Genomic DNA, 12698 nt, shown 5'->3' with positions numbered 1-12698 from the left:
TACTGATAGGTCTTTATTTTGACCATCTGGATGGCGTGCTGTCCTAACACTAACCAGTCAGAGCTCAGGTACCTCAGGTACCCAAAATGAGAAAATAACCAAAAATAGAAAAAATATAATCAAATACTCAAACTTGACAGCGATGATCAATCATGAAAATGAGGATTGCAGTGAATTTAAAAAATATGATTGGTCGCTGCGGTCAAGTCTGAGTGCTCTAGTACTCGTGGACATCCTTATTAAACACGCATACACACAGTATCGAGGTATGATGTATACTGCCTTGATGCATACTGTAAATGCAATAAACATTTTAATCATATCTTGTCAAGTCTTGTTACTTCTGGATTTTCTTTTTATTTTCTAAATTATTTTATGAACAAACCTATTAAAGAAAAGTTGATAAATGTGAGGATATTGATCTGGAAGAAATGGAGCCATGAAGAACCTTTTCATCAGTGGTTCTTTGTAGAACCTTTAAAACCAGAGTAGTACCAGAAGTAGTACCAGAAAAGGTTCTTTATGGCACCAACAAAAAAAAATTCTTTAAAAGTGACATATCATGAAAATCTGACTTTTCCAGGTTTTAAGTGCTATAATCAGGTCCCTGGTGCATCTACCAATCAAGGAAACGTGAAAAAGATTAGCCCAGTAACTTTGTTTTGGTAAGCCTTTTTCTGTAAGCGTCTGAAAAAACAAGCGTGTCTGATTTCGCTCCCCTAGTGGCAAAGGGATCTCATTATAATATTACTGCCCCTTAATCTGTAAGTTTCCACTCACTGCAGCGTCATTTGATTTTGCAAGTGACAATGGTGTACCAGCTCTAATCCCATGGAGAAAGTTTGAGCAAAACATGCTAACTGTTTTGTCTTTTGGCTGCACAGACGAGCACAGAACACTATTAACAGTCCCAGCCTCAGAGGAGACAAGAGAGCAGTGGATTTATTGATTTATTTACTGTATATTGCTGCTGCCACACAGATCTAAAATAAACATGCGATTTATTTCCCAGCTGTTTAAGACTGTTTTTGTAACTCCTGTGTGTTTTTAACGTAAACTTGCGTATGAATGAGAACTTAGTTTAGTACTCACATGCTGTGACAGCCGCTTTCTGTACGTGTGCACTCAGAAAACCGAAGTTTAAATGAAAATGGTTTAAAACGCATGATTTCAGCGCAATAAACATGATAATCAGAACCAAAACAGATGTTTTTTAGCAGGTCTAATTTTTAATGGTGCAACTCTCTTCTGGAAAAGGGGGCGGGGAACAGCAGCTCATTTGGATTTAAAGAGACAGGCACGTAAAACAGCATGTTTCTGCTTCCACTCAAAATAGGCATTTTCAAAATTATATAATAAATGACCTGGGGGGTATTTTGAGCTGAAACTTCACAGACACATTCTGGGGACACCAGGGACTTAGATTTCATATTGTAAAAAGGGGCATAATATGTCTCCTGTAAGAACTGGTTCTTCAAAAAAAAAAAGTTATTCTTTGGCATCGTGGTGAAACCCATTTTTTGTTTTTCCTGGCACTTTATTATTATTATTATTATCATTATTTAAGAGTATAGGTTTTGTTAATGATATTAAGCCTGGTTTGAACATCAAACTGGTCAACATTTTGATTATAATAATGACACTATGGGAGTGATAGAAGCTTCAATACATTGCAGTGTATCCTTACGACTGCTTGACCTCAACAGGATCTATAGTGTTAGCTCCATTTTCAACCTGCTATTACAAACAAAAGATTGTCCTTCATCTCATTTAATTAGGGCCTTGGCATTGTGAGACTCCAGCTACCCACGCACTCTCTAGTGAAGATGAATATGTTTGAGTGTGCAGGGCGGGGTTGAGGGTCACATTGAAATGCACCTGATGACTCCTTCCTTTTTTTTCCCGATCATGCACCAAAAATGGACAGAAGGAATACAATACAAGTAGAGACAAAGCCTCATTTCATCTTGCAACAAAGGCAATTTTTTATTGCACAAAAGATTCTTATTCTTTATAGTGGAAAAAAGTTTCTTAGATTATTAAAATGTTCTTTACACTAAGACAATAATGGTTCTTTTAAGAACTGTTGACTTAAAGGCTCTTAGGGGGAAACAAAAGGGTTTGTCACCTTTTCCAGTAAGCCAAATTTTTGAACATTTAACAACTTTTGGAGGTAACCTGCAGCTTCTTTGGCCCACAGTTTTCAAAATGAATCTCTGGAGTTATGGACACAGCAGGAACAGCCAGTTTCCTAGAGCCAAATTTCAGGGTGAATTTCAACTTTGGGTCAATGAACAATCTGATCACTCATAATCTCTGGCTTCCACATCTGTGATATCAACTGGATAAAATTAGTAATCTTTCATGAAATTTCATTTTTCTTCACAAAATACGAACCATTCAAAACTGAGCTACTCTCACCAACAGTTTCAACAACAGTTTTACTGTTTTCTAGATGTCTTCATTTCGTGTCCATTCAAGGAGCATAATACATTCTTTATTGCATCTATGGTTCCATGAAGAACTTTTAACATCCATAGAATCTTTCCATTCCACAAAAGGTTCTTTAGATTACGAAAATGTTCTTCGCACTAAGAAATAAATGGTTCTTCTAAGACGATTATTTCAGGAACCAAAGTTCTTCTATGGCATCACAGTGAACACCCCCACTCCCCGCCTTTGGAACCTTTATTTTTAAGAGTGTATCTGGAGCCACACTCTTAAAATAAAGGTTCTTGGCATCTATGGTTACATGAAGAACCTTTAACATCCATGGAACTTTTTCATTGCACGAAAGGTTCTTTACAATGTGCCAAAATTCTTCAGATTATTAAAATGTTCTTCAAAATTAGAATGAAAGGTTCTTTGGAGAACCTAAAATGGTTTTTCTATATGGCATTACTAGAAAAGCATCTTTTGGAACCTTTATTTTTAAGAGTGTATCTGTAACCATAGTTTAGGATTTTAAGTTTTTCTGCAGAGTTCATAAAGCCCTTCCTTATTAAACCAAAAAACAAAACCCTGCTTAATTTATGAATGACCTTAAGACCTCAAAGAGATGCGTTTGCTTGTTTGATCATCACATGCATACACAAGAACAAGGCTCGAACTAATCAGAATGCCATTTGCTAATTACTTTGTTTAATTCCTCCCAACTCCTAAATCAGTAATTAGCACAAATAATTATATGTTAGAAGTGTTTCACAATGTCATGGTAAAGTTTGTTCTGTTTACTTTTCAGTTCTAGTAATTAAAGTAATATTTGAGTGCCGTTAGATCTACGCCAGTCGAAAGCTTTTCTTGTCAACACCTACAGAGTCGGTAAATAACAACAGCAGTCGAGTATACTACACCAGACACTGTTTGATATAAAATGTCTTTATAATTCTGGTAAAGTGTTTTCTAAGAGACATGCTGCCTATGTTAAATACTGCATATAAAAATGCCTTTATATTTTTTAGAAAGGGAATCACATTAGTATAAGTTGATGATAAGTGTTGTGTAATAAAGCTGTAGTATTCTCTCTAAAACTTTTGAGACACTCCAATACCACATCTTTTCCTGCCCTTTTAGACTTGATTTTCTAGAGACAAAAAGCGAATTACACGCATCAGTAAAACAAGAAAACAAACAGCAGTTATTGTGCTTTTTCTGAAATGTCAAACAAAAATAAATCAGTACATTTCATCATGGAATTATTAATTACTTCATAATAAACAAAAATGGGGAAACATGCATTGACAAACAATCTGGTTTCTCTGTAACGTGTGGGTTCTATCAGAGTGCTCATTAAAGACTTAGTTAATTAGCAGCTGGAGACAGTGGCTGAGGTGTGCACCGTGTGATTTTTTTCTCTCTTCTTTTTCTGCCCTCGGTAGACTGTGACACCCCGGATATTTTATATAATTCCATGCACAATTAACAAACATCCACCAACTTTTCTCGCAACCCTTGTCACAATCACACATATACTACCAGATGGAAGTGTTTTGACTCATTTTGCCAATGTAAAATCTCACTATTTTGTGACATCCCTTTGTAATAGCCTATAATTGTTGCATTCTGTTTTAGCTCAGTTCTGTATTTGAACAATAATTGTTTAAAAATGCTTTCTATCAGGATTAATTTGTTCTTTTTTCGTTGTTTTTCGCTGATAAATTGAAATCCATTTGGATTTATTTTAAGTAATTGAGGAAATACACCAATTATTAGTTTTTCTGAATTGCAATCTTTATGCATGTCCTGTCATATGTTTCCGCCGCTAACAATCCAACATACAATCCATTTTATACCAAAGACTATAGAATACCCTTAAAGGGACATTGTTTACACCTATAATCCCAATAAAATGCGATTAAGCACCTTTTTTGTTTTTCAATACATTGTAAACTAAAAATTAAACAAAAGCGGAAAAGTCTGCTTTAAATATTTGAAATTAACAAGCTGCAAACAAAAGGCCTCTTTGCCTTGAGCATAGATATGTAGCTATGGCCTTGAGCACGTGACGTCTGTTTCCATAGATACCTTCACGTGTTTTTCTCTAAAGCATCCGTGTAGAAACGTTTAATTTGAGGAGTTCCGCCATCTCGAGATTTATACATACATATAAATACATTTAATTGTTGAAGTACAAACATAAGTACAGATGATTTTTTGCCCATTGTGTGTAGTTTAATTATATTTGTAACGACAAAATATGGCTTTTTGTTCAATCACGCGTGTTTCTGTCAGGGCGTTAAAGAGCGAGGCAAACACTCACACGGGAAGCAGCATGGACTGGGAAGGACGACGCTCATGACAGCTGCCTAGAAGCTGAGAAAACCTTTTCATATTAGGTTAGTAAGCGAAGCACGACAGTTTCCATATACGATACCATCCTGCAATATATATGTATATTACACGTTTTTATCGCTTTGTATGCTGGTACGGTAGTTATATGTGACGAACAGTACATCTTGTCCACTGACTGCTAAAAACAGTTTAAAATAAAAAGCTATTGACTGTTAACTAATCATTATTTAAAGGGTTAAATATGGGGTTGTGTATGTTGTAAATTAATAAGTAGCGAATCGTCCTCTGGTTTTGAACACAATTCATGCTTTCCTGTGCATTTTGTATTTTTTCAGGATTATGGCAGATTTCAGTGGTCCACAGAAAAACTGGTACTCAATACTAGGTGCCTGTCCAACAGATGACACACAAGAACTGAAACCGAAGTATCAGAAGCTCATCCTCATGGTAGGTGTTCAGCAAACGTTAGGTGTTTTAAACATTGATCATAAGAACCAGTGTTAATAATAGAGCAGCAAATCATCATATTAGAATGACGGATCCTTTGACACTGAAGACTGGCGTAAAGATGCTGAAAATTCAGTTTTTTTTATTTTATTTGTATTTTGTCTTTGAGCAATTAAAAAATATATATAAATTTTTCTTTACAAAACAATGTGGTATTTTTACATTCAGGCCAGCATTTCTTCATCTATCCATCAGACACTAAATCAAACGCTCAGTTACGACAGACCTGAAACCTAGTTCACAGGGATTGTCTGTTTGACAAAAGACTACCCAGGGAGATGTTTGTAGAGCAGCGGTATGCGTTTGCCAGGGCTAAGCTGCACTTCACACCTGTGGTCCTGACTCCTCAAGCTTGCCTACAAAGAATAGAGGGAAGCAAAACCCTATCTCCAATTCCGCCACTGGGGAGAGAGGCTAATTCTCTGGCAGAATCTGGCATCCTGCTGGAGGTAACTGAGAAATTGTGCTGGCAAGCTTGCTCGGCCGTTCTCAGGGTTCAGGAACAGAGCTGTGTTTCTGTTTCTGATCTGGCTGACAATAGATGTGGACATATTACTTTAGCAAAGGTGGTGTTTCAGATTTACCACAGAATTAAGAACAGCATTTCCGATATTTAAACATAAGGGTTTGATTCCATTTGAAATTATTGCACATGCTGATTTAAAGTTTCACTTTCAGCTCAGGTTTTCACTTTAGCTATTTAGCTTTGGTCATTCTCTGATCCTCTGATCTGAAGCGTCCTTAACACAAATCGATTTAATCCTCTTAGCTGGTATCCTGTGCAGTTCCTAATCTTAATGTCTTTTTTACTCTGGTACTTTTAATTAAACTGAGATTTGAGTGAAAAAGGATGCTTTTCTTGCATTTTACCAATTTGAAATCCTCCTCAGAATGTAATAGTGGCATGTGAAAGCGCTAGTGCTGGAGTGAACGCACTCCCAAAAGCCTTCCATCATTTGGATGGCTGCAATGAATGATTTATGCCAATATATTTAAGGACCTTTCAGTTAAAGCGCATCAGCCCCTCTTTTTCTTATTCGAGGAGGCGGAGCGCTTTGTCCTCTTTCACCCATGCTGTAATAATGCCAAGAAATGGTTAATGATTCTCTCAATCAGGAAGTTAATTTTTGGCTTGTTGCTGTATTTGCTTTTCTGTCCCTCTTCTCATCGCATTCTGACCGCCCATTAACAAAAACACAAACAGAGTAGGGGGGGGGGGGGGGTGAACGAGAAACAATGGAGAACGGGCACCCTTAAATTTTAATTAGTTTTAAACGTAATTGCTTGAAATGATTAGTTGAATTCAGTCTTCCTGTTACTTAAAATTAAAAATATAATCGCTGTGGACAGTAATTGGCTTGCCCCGGATTGTCGGTTATTGTATCCCAGTGTCACCCCATGCATCATTACCCGACTTTGGCGGCGGTGCAGCTTCTGAACTATAGCGACTAAACAAAATCACAAACACACACATGCAATACTCTGCTCGCCTGTGCCAGAGCATTATCAGAATTTGGTTGAATGCCTCCTCGAAAGGATCTAAGTTGTTTTCCGTTTGCCCCTTTCAACTTTGCTCCTCTCCAGTGGGCGAATGAAGAGCCCCTCGGCTCGGCTGACCTTCAACCCCCACTAATCGATAGCCACAGCCTGCGCTCTGTAGATTCCTCAAGGAGAAGAATAGCTCTATACTGTAAGAATCCATCCAGGCTGGAAGGGTCTGTCAAAATAACCCCTAAAGCTCTCTTAAGGGGGGCTGCATTAGACTTCTGGGTATAAAAAAAATAAAATAATTTTTTTTCTTTTAGTGAAGCTGTGATGTTACGGTACGAACTGTCATATTTTAGGATGAGAAGTGGAGATTGCATTAGTGTTTTTGGCTGGAGGACAGAGGCGACCTTTGCCCTTCTAACCATCCACTCTGTCCAGTCTTGTCATTGAGAAGACACATCTGTCCTAACTGATATATATTTTGCCTTTTTTTGCACCATCATTTGTGTTAGTATCCGTGGTCTGCCTTCTCTGGTAAATTGCCCAAAAGCATGGCTAGTCCATTAGCAAATTGTCCCTGAACTTCCGTCAACTGTCGTTTTATTTACATTCTTTTAGTCTGCCTTTTGTATCTCCAATCATATTGTCAGTTTCAGTTGTGATTTAATTAAACATAATTGTCCAAATATAATACTTTCAATAAAGCATGACTGTCATCAATCTCATCACTCAATTTTGATTCAGTTTCACCCGGACAAGCAGAGGCCGGACGTATCGGAAGGTGAAGCAGAGCAGCACATTGATTCATTGATGTCGACCAGGCTTGGAAGATCTTGAGTAATGAGGAGAGCCGGAAGGAGTACAACCTCCAGCTACGGGGTACGTTCCCACCTGTCTATCCTCTCATGGGCTCTCAAGTATTGAAACCATACTAGACTGACGGGATTTGGAGGAATTAGTGGTTTAGATGGGCTATGTTTTATTGAATTTCATAAATGCTCGGTAAATGCTTTTGCTAAGTGACCACACTTATGATTTTGAACCTGTCGCTTAAAAAAAAAAAAAAAAAGGGCAACAAAATCCAGACTGCAAGTGAAAGGAGGGTTCTGAGCCATGAGACATGAGGTGGGCTTTGGTTGATAATTAATAGCCTAGCACCCACCCAGAATCCACTAGCAATTTTGGATTTGTCCACTGTTGAAACTAGACTGTTTTTAGAAGGATTATATTTAGGTGTAGTGGGCTTTATTGTATCGAATTTTGTAAATGCTCAGCAAAACATTATTGGACCAATCTAGTTTATGCTAAATAAAAATGTATCATTAATTTCTGTTCGTCATTGTTGATAATTTATTAAAATAAATAATTGTCTCTAGCCCTTCGGGGCAGACGACTAAAATTGTCTGAAATATTTAAAATACCAAAGGAAGTAATGAAAACCGAGCTGTTGTCTTTGGTCTGGACAGATGCTTCCTTACAGAAGAGCATAGCGAGAATTGTGGGTAGTAGAGGAGGAGGGAAATAAAGAGAGAGAGCGAGAGAGAATGTAGGTCAGGTCTGTCACACATGGCCAATTCTTACATGAAGTGATAGTCTGTTTCTCTCCTCTCTCGCCTAAGGAAAAGCTCCTCCTAGCCTTCCATTAGGACCTTCAATAAGTGTACATCCAGGGTCCTGTGTGCCATTAACTGGGGAGCTGTGGCATCGCCTTTGGGGGGGACACACTTTGCGCAGCTACTCGCTAACATAGATCGCCACAGCCACAGAACTGACATTTAGAGAGTGTCCACAGAAAAGCCAGGCCTCGACTGGGCTGCACATGCAGGAGTGATGGAGTTGACCTCATCATTTAGATGCGGTGACTTTATTTCCCACGTCAGACATGCCTTGTTTTGAATTCATATGCATGTGTTAAATAAAGGATTGCCTTTTATTGTAGAAATATTTATAAAAATGAATTATTAACTATTTATTTTTTAGATATTATGATAACTATATTATATGTCAAATGTTTGTTAAACTTTGTGTGTTATAAATTTTGGCTTACAATTAATGTAAAATCGGGGTCTCAAATTATACCAGTCCTGAAATAAACTAGCTTGCATGCTCATATCTGTCCAAAAAGTTTGTTAAATGCATTCTCTGATGCCATTGCTTTGTCATTTGTTCATTTCTTTACCATCTCCTATATAGTGTATGGAAAAGAGAGCAATTTTAGTAATAGTTCATCTTGTTTTACTCTGTGGTATCTTTTAATAAGATATAATAAATTCAATTTAAAATCAAATCTATATTTTATTTAGTAAATTCAAAAAGTAGGGGATGCATGATAAATAACCATGCCATTTTGGTTATTTTCTGATATTAGTTTTTTTTTTTTTCCGTTTTGTTTTTGATTGTTATCGGTCCATATTGTATTTATTGACTGATATTGGATATTTAATTTAATGCTCTTTTCCTCTATTTTTACATTTAAATTGCCGTTGCCGTCTTCTAATGCTCATTTAAAAAATGTAACCTAAAAATTTTAGAATACTGTTTAATGTATTCATTAGAAAAGATCAAAATGACTATTACAGTGTACAGTAATGTTGTGATGCCTAAAATTACTATTGTATTTTATTTTTCAACTGATTTTTTGTATTTTTTATAGTATAGAATTTTAACAGTGACTGTTAATTGGGCATCACTTATAACGTGATCATAATTATCAATACATATAAATATTGGTGCATCCTTAGAAGAAAAGAGTCTGCACAGATCATTTAACAAACTCTACTGTTGATATTTTAGTTTAAGGGGATATTAAAAATAATCTCGGCTCTCTACTCAAGTCTATATGGTCTGCTTTAATTAAGTTTGGGATTGATTCTGGCCAGTTCAAAGGATATACTAATCCCCGTCTAACTTAAGTAGCCTGCCCTGCAGTCATTCACTAGACATCGAAATGTGTGTCAATATTTGATGTCAAACACTATGGCTTCTATTTAAAAGGCCACATCTGATTGGGTTAATCTTTCACAGTTTCAAAATATATATATAGTATTTATAAATATTCATGCACCCTTCTTATCAGGAATGTATTCAGTCATGAATATTCATCAGCAGAGTCTAATTCATGTATTTACTGTCATAGGAGAAGTCTTTATGCCTCTAATCAGTTTATGCATCTCTGATTTAATGACTGAGCGGAAATGCATCAAGGGATAGCCATACATTCGTTACTGGAGGTTATACTGGGGTACTCTGTATAGTGTGAGGTAATTAATCGAGTTGGTTGCGTAACTGAAATCTTCCCTTCAGTTCCTACTTACTATTTTATCTACTTGCCATTTAATTTTTGCTTAATTTTATATCCGAATGAGATTCATATTTTTGAGGTGAATAGAGACACATCAGACTACTTATTTCAATGACAGAGCTCATTTCTTTGTCTCATCAAGTTCTTTTTTGTACCTGTAGGGAATGAATGATAGAAATTAGTCGCAAGAACTGAAATGGCACCTACTTGGGACATTCCTTAAAACTAATTAATAGAAAGCATGATAAAACGCTGCACTCGCACCTGTTAATTGCCAATATCTCAGACAGGCTGCCAGAAAGGGACCAGAACCATTACGTGGAAGTGTTGCGTCTCAAATTCCTCAATTCATTATGAAGCAACGTGATCTAATTTCATTCTCTCCATTTTGACAATTACTTGTCATATTGCACTTTTTCACAGACAGTTTTAGTTTCAAATTCACCTATTAGCAGCTTTTAAAGCGGAGCCTTTTGAGATGCCCAGCATTCCCTGCTTGAATATTCAATGAATATTTTAAGACAACTCATTTGTGTGTATTCATAGCAGCAGTAGGAGACATGAAGGCTTTGCTAGGTCATGCTAAATGACCTCAGATGACTTCGCAGCTTCCCTTTTCCTAAATCTCTTATAAGTGGAACAGCGGCCCACCAATCCTCCGTGATTATTGCTTAAATATTTCAACTAGCAAGGATTGCTCTGGAAACTTTTTACAGAGGCTTTGAATCTTCCAGACACTTTCATTCTTGTAAGAGCTCAAAGGTTCAGGATGTGGCCTGTTTTTCATAATTCATTAAATTCAAAATTCATTATATCTGTAAGGGTCCGAGATCACACAATTTACACATCTCACAACTTTTTATTGAGTTTTTGTCTACTGAATTTTGTATTTTATTTTATTTTTTCTCAGAAAGCCATTTCATCAGCTGAACAATCGTAATTTTGTTAAACAACAGTACAGTCCATTGAACACACTGTACAATTTTGAGAAAAAAAAAATTCACAGCCCCATTTTCATTCCTGTCAAAAATTAAATATGGCACTATTCTAAGGTCAATGTATTTATGTATGTTAGTGGTGTATTAGCTATAATGTATTGCATTCCTCTATGCAATGCTGAAATGCAGTGCTAAAATGAAGTGGTCCTTGAGGAAATACTGGTTTGTTTATAATAGAAAGATGGAATATTGCCTAAAATTATCGCTTCATCCTGGACTCGATTGTCAGTTTGACTTCATATTGCATTTCTTTCTGCAGCACTTGAACTGAAACAGAGCTGGCCAGTGGACGCTCATATTAACCCTCAACGAAATGAACTGGGATTGTGGTTAGTGCTCTGTCCTCAAGCAGTTTACTGGTTAATTTTCATTCTGTGTTAAAATAAGGCATTCTCTTCTGTTTCAGACACTAAGTGTTATACGTACAGCTGCCGCTGTGGAGGAGAAGGATGATCTACAAGAACTGGAAACGATTGTGTGCTGCGATTCCTGTTCACTCAGCATTGAAGTTAAGAAGGTTACATGACACTTTGGATACGCTCAGCAAGTTTTTATTGGACTGTTATTTAGCTCTTTTAAAATGGGACATTTTCTATGGACACATGGTAGATTTTAACAGGAAGTCAACCTCATTCATAACTCATTATTTCTTAATGGTCTTTAATGGTCTCCATATAGATCCTCAAAGCGACCACACTGTAAAAACCTTCCCATTATCCATTTCTTTTCTTGGGTAAGGACGCAACATTTTCATTCACATGTACCTTACAGCAAGTACATCACCTAATAACCAGAACTGGTTTCAAGAATTGGGTCACACCAGACTCTCACTGTCTCAGAAAGCCCTTTGGTTGTTTCCTCTGAGCTAGACGTGCTCTTTTACGTACCAGACACTTACCAAAAGGAAAAAAAAAACATTGTTTGTTCCCTAGCCCCCTCCTTTCTCCCCTGTGTTTGAGAGGACCAGGCAGCTCAGTAACCTCTTAGCTCTTGTCAACTTTGTTTGCATGTAAATAAATGCATTTTTTTCCTCCTCCGACAATGAAGTCACAAACTGCCTCCACACATCACTGTTCGAAAAAGGCCCTCCAGTTAATGATGAGTTTTTCTTTGCCTTATTGTTCTCCGGCCCACTCAATTTGGGGGGGGGATCTACAAGGTTGCGGCATTGGAATAGGGTCATGGCTTTATTAAACTTCAAACAGTCATTAGGCTGTTTGCTAAAATCTGTCGTCCCACAGTAGAAATGGCTTGATCGGGGCAAAACCACGCTTTTCATCAATGTCCTGAGGCCTGAACCGAGGCTAGACCTGCCAGTAGACCAGCAATGAACCGAACTGTAATCGACTGTGACATCAATTACAGATAATCTCATCACTTTTGGAGAGTGGGCTTGTCAAAGCTCTAATTAAGTCCTCCGTTCCCACTATATGTGCAGACAGGATCAACAACACATTATAGTGCAATGATAGACATCATTCTATTTTTGAGGGGAGCTAACTTTTAACCTAGCATTCACTTGTGGCTCTGGCCAGGCAGTAAGGCTGCTGTGTTCGTTTTAATGATTGCCTCTTTACGTCTGTGTGTGTGACTGTAGATGATGAGGAGCGAAT

At 37.2% G+C, this 12698-nt stretch overlaps 1 pseudogene; it reads left to right on the top strand.

The window, feature by feature from the left end:
- The first annotated feature begins 4755 nt into the window (after window positions 1–4755).
- Window positions 4756–11975, top strand: LOC107589217 (dnaJ homolog subfamily C member 24-like; annotated as a pseudogene).
- Window positions 11976–12698: the final 723 nt, after the last annotated feature.

The sequence above is a fragment of the Sinocyclocheilus grahami genome, unplaced genomic scaffold, assembly GCF_001515645.1.
Source record: "Sinocyclocheilus grahami isolate Dianchi unplaced genomic scaffold, SAMN03320097.WGS_v1.1 scaffold113.1, whole genome shotgun sequence".
NCBI lineage: Eukaryota > Metazoa > Chordata > Actinopteri > Cypriniformes > Cyprinidae > Sinocyclocheilus > Sinocyclocheilus grahami.
The sequence above is the reverse complement of the archived record's forward strand: the minus strand, read 5'-3'. Positions and strand labels throughout refer to the sequence as shown.